Source organism: Sipha flava, unplaced genomic scaffold (assembly GCF_003268045.1).
Source record: "Sipha flava isolate LNK unplaced genomic scaffold, YSA_version1 133_pilon_pilon, whole genome shotgun sequence".
Taxonomy (NCBI): Eukaryota; Metazoa; Arthropoda; class Insecta; order Hemiptera; family Aphididae; genus Sipha; species Sipha flava.
In genome coordinates, this window is record NW_020271759.1 from 454,317 (window position 1) to 463,098 (window position 8,782).

Genomic DNA, 8,782 nt, shown 5'->3' on the forward strand with positions numbered 1-8,782 from the left:
ACCGACATTCGCAGTACAACGTTACACTTTCAACATACTACGACTTCGCCAATGTCGTAACTAGAAAAAAACTCTTTTCACAAAAACTGTTTTAAAAATAATACTCTGCCCGGATTCACTCGTATGTAGAAAAAAAATGGTGTTGCAGTTTAAAAAAAAAAAGCAAATTGTATTGCGCGTACAGTCCGGGTCATACTCGTGGTACACGTCGTCACCGTTGCCGCGCATAATCGCTCGAAATTTAAAATACGGTTTCGCGATGAACGCGACGCGATAACGACTCGTACACGGTGTACCTATTATTTCCCAGCGCAAAGCTCGTCGGAATAATTGCATCTGCCTTCTGTCGCATATAGGAGAGTAAGAGAAAAAATAGTAGGGCCGATAGTATCGATCGTCGTCTAACCACGCACGTGTACAATGAAATTATGCGCGGATTCACTGCGTGAATAATACGTGCGACCGTTCGTCGGCTGACTTCGATCTCGAATTATTCGCGCGTGCACGTATCATTACGTCGATTTCTGCGATTTTTCGGCGATAAAAACCGCTATTGTCGAAAGGGTTCAAAAAAATTGTAATCTAAACGTCTTTTTTCGGTTCGGATTCTCGAAGCCATATCACTGCTCACGAGACAATTATCAGCGGAAGCGATGGCACCGGGTCCAAAAAAAAAAAAAAAAAAGGGGTAGTTCCACCACGGATGGTTAACCGAAATATATACTCTGCAGAGTATATCTACATGTAGATTAAAATGTACAACTAATCTAAAACGCATTTGTATGTACCCGCAGCAGCGGTAACAACCACGTTTAAAACGTTTTAAATGTTGCACGATAATGCGCCGATATAACGGCTTGATATAATAACTATTATATCATTGCATGTTCATAATTATCTTTTGATTAATTATTAATTCGGCAAGTGGTTGGTCTTACGGAGCTCATCGAGCTCACCGAGAAACTCTACCCGTCACTGGCTGCAACCCATGCTTATTATTTACATATATTATTGCTCGTTGCGTTCAAAGTGTTCAAGTATGTACCGAAGCAAATCGTAAACAAATAAATAACACATACAAAATGGTATGTAATCGGTTTTTGACCGTTTTTTCAACAGCGTTCAATTCTCGTTACGTTTGACCTCCGCGGAACGGTTCGCGAATCATTATTATGACATGTTGTAGCACTTGTTTAAGGGTAGGTTATTTTGGATATCACCGGATATCGATACTATCAATATTAGCCGTATGATATAAATGCGTTGACGGACGGATATTTGTATTAACATATATCACAATACGCGTGTGTTGTGTACATGATCGGCAGGCTACTTCTATACACATATGCTATACCTGCCCGTTTCAATGTCACGTCAACAAATATAATAATATGGTTATAAAATAATCGTAAACTGATATTTCAATGTAACTCAGGTATACTCGTTCGTAGTTTATTAATATACATATATACATACATTTGTTGCCACTTAATCGCTTACTGATCAGTAGCGGATGTACATGCATTAGCATATTTTTTCCTTGAATAATAAAAGTTGCAGAGTAGGATAGAAATTTGTTTTGTGATCTATAGAATATGAAAGTAAAATTGTTATGTCACTTATATTTGCATATTTCGATTCATTGCATACTTATATTTTATTAGTGTATAGTTATGCATATTCGGTAACTTTAGATTTTACTCGATATTTAACATTGAATTATTTTCAATTTCAATTGCTATTTTTAAGTTATATCTTTATCGATAAAAATAAAATGGACATTAGTCTATTAATACATATTATACAACTTAGAATAATGTTGTTTTCTATAAGTAGTCGAAATTTGATTTTTGTAGATAACTACAGCCCAAATGAGAGTTTTTTTTTTATTTTAAGTTTTTAACAGTTCAAATAAATATTATTTACTATTTCATTGCACATTTTGATGATTTTATATTTTTTTACATTCGTTTTATCGAGTATATTTTAAAGTATATTTTAAACTTTTCTAAAGGACATATTATATTTTTTTGGAACATGAACATCCATCCTTCACTGATCAGCATTCAACCAAAAGCACCATACCGAGTCATTTGACATTTTAAGGGAAAAATCACTTATTAAAATTTAAATGTGTACTTAGAAAGGACTTTTTGAAAATCGCATTTTTAATGGTCGAAAAAGTTTCTTTTGGACTTTTAACTGGATCTATTACATTTTTTCACTTTTTAGTTACCCAGGAAACATTTAATTAAATTTAACATGTTTATTTTAATAATAACCTAAGGTACATGTAAATTATCCTAGTATAAATAAATAAACATTAATATCATTAGAATATAATATATTCTAATGATACATCATATTATGACAGTTTTTAATTTTTTTTAATATAACGTATTTTTTACATTAAAATAATAATCGCTCTAATCTAAAAAATTAAAATGTCTCCTGGGATTAGTAGCTAAAATGGGAGTGATTCAGCTACCTAGTATATTATATAATACACGATAATGAGATAAAAGGGAAATAAGGAAAATAACATCGCATATCCAACACAAATAGAACTGATATAAAAAGTGTTCCTCAATAAAAGTATGAATATTACAGTATGTCACGTAGCACAGGTGCACACACACAATTATAATTAAAAAAAAAAAAATAATAATAATTATAACAATAACAGTAATATTATTAAATTAATAATAATAATGTGAATAGAAATAAACAAATAATTGTTATAATCGTTTAACAAAAAAAGAATAGAACAATATTAAAAAAATGTAGTTTTAAGTAAAACTATTAAACAAAGTTAAATGACAAAACTGCAAAAAAGCAAAGTGCCCACGAAGACGGCTAATTGCAGACAAGCGCCGCCGTCGTTCGCGACGGTCGTCACATCGTCCGCGAACACTTAGGGGCTCATTGCCGACTCCGAAAACTGGTTCGATTAATCTATCGGGCGTCCCGATTGATAATCGAACGAATGATGACACCAAGGCAAAGGGGTGTAACGGGTGAGATCGCGGTATTCGTGCGACACGACCGTGTCAAGTCTCGAGGGAAATATGTTTCTAAACTAACGGAAAAACTTCTCTCGTTGTACACAGTATAATATCTGTAATTATTGTAAAAGCCATATATTACTTTAAAATTACATTAACCATTGCATTATTTTGATTATGTATTTTACGTTAAATTATTTTAAATCATGGTTATAATTCGTCGTCTAATTTCAAATCAATAAAATTTGAAAGTGGCTTTGGAATAATGAACACACTCTGATAAAAACAACTCAGAAATGCTATAACGAGAAAAAAATGTTATCTAAATCTTACGAGTATGAAAATATTTAAGAGAATATATGCATTTATTTTATAACGAAAAAAAACATCTACAGTCAATACGTTTAATTGAAAGCTTTTAAGAAGATGACAGTTATTTGTACAGTAAATATTTAATCAGCTATACCGTTATTTATTACAATTTGTAATACATACCGGGAGTTTTTTATTGACTTGTAAATATTGAAGTACGTATTAGTGTGACTGCGTATGAACTGAGTCCTAATATTACCTTTTATGACGAATTGAATCCGAGGTTGTTTTAGAGTGTATACGGATTGAGTCCCGTGCAATTTTATTTATAGTACTAATTGAGTTACCATGTTTTAATACTAACTAGGTCCCGTCAAATTAGTATATAGAAATTAGTGATGGGCATATCCGGATTTAGGAAATCCGAATTATTCGGATTTGTCAAATCCGGATTAAGGAAATATTAGATATATGGATTATCCGAACCAGCCGGATTATTTACTTCAATTTTACTGTTCAATTACTCATTTTTTATATTTACATAAATTTAACTTTTCTTCAGAAAATCTTATTCGATAACCATTCAAAGGTTATGCAATTAAGATAAGTTAATTGGGCATTCAGTCATTATATCACAGTAAGTCATAGAGGTATAAAGTAAACTCAACAATTTAATAAATTTTAATTTTGGTAATTAATAATACATTATAAAAAACTGTAAAAACTGTTGAAATCATGATAAGTAAATTGAAATTCATAAAATATAATATTAATTTTTTTGTTACAATAAAATAAAATAATTTATTTTACTAGAAATTAAAAATAATTATAATTTATATAAGAAGCAATTTCATAAATGCCAATAATCTGGATACTTCGGCAAATCCAGATAAAGAATTTGATTCAAATCCGGATTTGAATATCCGGATATCAGGATAATTCAGATATTCGGATTTCATGCCCATCCCTAATAGCAATATAAATTTTCCGTTCAGCTTACATTTCTTAACATTTTTACTAAATACAAATTTTTATGATTAACAAATTTTAACTGTGCCGAATTATATTAATGTAAATTTATAAGCATATAACCATAAATTTGTTTAGGTTACAAGTGACAAACATCACATATTCAGTACCGTAGCAACAAAATACTGCACCTGAGGAGAAACTTCAAAATGCGCCGTTGTGTATTTTTAATTTAGAAATATTGTAATCATTAGATATTGTTTTCAATATTCGCTTCGACTGATAAAAAATACGTTGATATTTTCGTAATAAGATTGACCGTTATAGTTTTTAACATAAAATTCAAATCGTTCATTCTCACCCCCTCTCCGAAATGACGCCTAGGACGTGGGCACCTCTCGCTCCTATTACTACGGCCCTGCATATATTACACCAATTTAATATAATAATGCAACATATAATGAAATATTAAATATTTTACCAATAGGAATTCCAAACCATTTTATAAATCAATATAAAATATACTATGTAATACGTAATTAAACGTAATCATTGTTTATTGCTACTATTCTATCGTGTGTGCATGTAACCCCACCTTTAACCCGCATGAACGAATGATCACGTGTGATCTAGAACTTGAACGGGTAAAATGTTTGAAGACGACAGATGTTTTAACAAGTTAACTGAAAATTATTTTTAGACTTTTCGTAAATGTCCAATCTTGACGCGGTCGTTTGAATTGTATACAAATAATACCATTAAAACATGTACACCAGTTGTTACAAAGTCGTGTCGAAAACCAACAGTTTGTTAGAGATTCAATTTGAACGTAAAAATATCTTTTTGAACATTATTACACCATTCGGACGGAACGCCAATCGAAAACCCAAACGGTTTTCATACAAATGTTAGGTAATCTAAATAACGCTTAGGTACCTCCTAACCATAATCATAATGAAATTCTTTCGGCGTTATCGAAACGTTCGAATACGATATATTATCGGTGTAGCGATAGAATAACAGCAAAAGTTCGGTCGGAATGAAATATAAATAATCACTAGAGAGTAATATGGTAACTTTATACATGTTAAGAAAAAAAAAACGGACAGACCATGGTCATAACGGAGTAACGTTTCATGAAAATTTTTCTACCGCAAAGATTTATCGTGGCAAGCGTACGTGTACACTCGTAGTGTTCGTAAAAAATATTGACGGTGATTAATCTAAAGCGTGTGCGCTCGATCTATCAAGTAAGACACTTTACGTATTTTAAAATAAATCCGAAGATTAAAGCGGAATTTCGTTATTATGTAAAAAAAAAAAAAAATGAAGTGTTGCGCTTTCCGTTGTTAACTTTGATGGTCATTGGACAATTTTGTCGTTTACGTCCGTCGGTTGAGAATCGGTATTCTTAGCAGGTGGACGAAAACGTTCCGAGAGCTCGAACACACTGCACATACGTAATACACCGCACGTAATACGCGCTCGGTGTGATTTGATATTTCCGGTTGTTTTCACCGTTGCCGACGCGCGTATGTGGTACGCGCGCAGGACACAACGTATTACAATATACCGTTCATTAATCTAAATGAATTATTGTTAAAAGGCGGTGGTGTACCGCGCATTTGTCTACGACGCCGTAATTACTGCAGCGTAATAATAATAATAATAATGTAGTGTTTCGGTCAGAGGCAAACGCAGGAAAAAATTTCGGGGAGGGGCTTCGAAAAAACATAAATTTATTCGTTTTCATTTCACATAGCTGATTAATTAACACGGTTGTTTTTTTCATAAAATAATCATGACGAAAACCGTGTTAATTAATCATATATGTGAAATAATAACAAATAAATTTCACCTTTGTCTATCTTGTAGACAGTGCCGTCCCAAGGTTTTTCGGGGTCAGGGACAAAATAAAATTTGGGGGCTCTCCAACCATAATAATAAGATATGATACACAAAATACTCACTGAGAATAACAAAATTCTTACAATAGTATTTTTCCAAACCTTAACCAATCAAGCGCATTTAAATTCATGTACTGCATTACATACATACATAAGAGAATTGAATATTATTCATATTATTTATAATTTAATCGCTCAATCTAATCGAACAAGTAGCTACACGTTCACACGCGCGCGACTTAAATCGCCGACACACAGCGTGTAAAATTGCTCAGTGTAACCGAGGCTTTATTATTAATAATCATATATCAAGACTTCATGGGGGGGGCCCCTAAAAAATGTTCCAACAATGGAGCCTGGGGTAAAATGGTCCCGTTGCCCACCCCCCCTCTTAACGGCCCTGCTTTCACAGTTCTCAGACGAATCCGACATGTCACACCACATATTTTGATCCTGACGACTCGAGCGTGAAAAACGCGTGACAAGCCCAAAATCGATGTCACATATTGATTCACATGAGAAATTTGCAAGAAATATCTTACAAGTACCTATTTATTTTTAGATTCGAAATAATGTTCTAAGGATACCTAAATAAAATCCAGGTTTTAAAGATTTGAAAATTTCAAAACATTCTTCAGTTAGCCACTCCAGAGAGTATACACGTATACTAGTTTTCTCGATCACTTCAGGAACTCCGTACTTTCAAGTTTTTACATTTTATTTGTAAGTCTCAATTTTGAAATAACTATTACATCGATAGATCAAGTTTTTTTATAACATTTTTTTTCTGATATTTCCGAGATGGGTTTGAACCCCTAAACCCTACTCCCTGCGTTCGTGCTTGGTTTCAGTGGCATATTTGGTGCGTCCACGCTCTGTCGCAGTGACACCGAAACAGGCACTAAAAATACACTATTCGAATTCCAATCTCTACCGAAGCCGACGCGACGCGAACACGTCACATTGTCTTTTTTCGAGCCGCGGTTTTCGTGTCACGGATTTCCGATACGGTAAAAGTGGAATCTTGATAACACGAATCGGTTGGGGGCGAAAAAAAAATTCGAGTTATCTAAAATATTTTTTATTTAAAAACACAAAGACTTTAATTTTATAATTTTATTTATTTATGTATATACTAATAAATTAATAATGTATGTACTATATAGGTATGTATATTGTATTAAAATGTTAAAAAGTATAATGTAATAAATAAAGTAGAATAAAAGAATAAAAAGATAGTTAGAGACTTTAAACTGCGTTTTTCCATCTTGTCTTGACAAAATAAACTGAACATTTGCTGTGTCAGCGTTATATTAAATATCGACGTATACATTTCGTATTTCAATTGACGTATAATTTTACCAGTAATAAATACACTAATAAAGTAGATAAACGTAACTTATCGGAGATATAGACATTATATCGTATTATAGACATATTACATATATCGTTGAATTTATAACTGTACCTTTTAAGTAGTATAGGTAATGAATGATAAGATTGATAATATTAATCGGTTTTCGATTACGATTATCGTTATTTATAATAATACATACATACATATGTACTTAGTTATTTGACCTTCGAGTTATAAGCTAAAATTCAACTAAAATTACATCGACTTATCGAGAAATTCGAGTTATCGAGGTTCCACTGTACGTACAACGAACCGTTCGCGATAATGAGTCGGCCGACGTATCGATCGAGATGTACAACGAACGATTCGGTAAGATCGTGGTCAAAACCGTAGCGAATTTCGTGTAAACGTTCCGAAATAAAACGAATCGGTCGGTGACCGTGGTTCGACCATGGCGATACTATGGCGATCAAACCGTTGCTAGGGAAACGGCGCGTTTTACTCGTGTGCACTTTTTCACTCGACGGGTGCGGTGTCAAAACTTTGACACGAGTCGACGGGACCAGTCGTCGGGCCACAATACGATCGAGACGATCGAATAGAAAACACCTTTGTACTTGTTTAAGTACATTTGTCGTCGTACCGAAGGGTACAGAAATCCGAAAGAAAACCTACACGTTTGAGCGGCAAGAACTCTGCGGCGTTGCCGTTTTCAATTTTAAACTATACTATAAACATTTATTTTAATAACTATAATAATAATAACCTTGGGTATCTGTTGGCTTGGACGTAATAGCAAAGTTCTTTGAATATTGGTTGAAAGATTTTATATTAAATTGTTGTTTTTTAAATTCTTTAACGGTTAATAATCGTGTGTTCGCATCGAATCGAATTAGACAAGATCGACTTTCCCGTTTACGTTCCGAGCGATACCGGATTGATGCGAATCGTACGTGCGACGAAAGCTTCGCAGTCAGATAATATAAGACCGTCATAGCAAGTGCGATCCTGGTTCACACCGAGAGGAACGGAACGGTAGCGATGGGACACAAAGTCAATAGTTAAAATTATTCCGTCGGTCGCGGGCCTAACCCGTTACACGAAAACGCGATATATGGAAATCGTAACGATAACCGTGCGCGTACGTAACATTCGTACGGCGACGGCTTTTGAAGCCTACGCGTTCTGTTTTGGTCGAAATTGAGAGAGAGAGAGAGAGAGAGAGAGAGAGA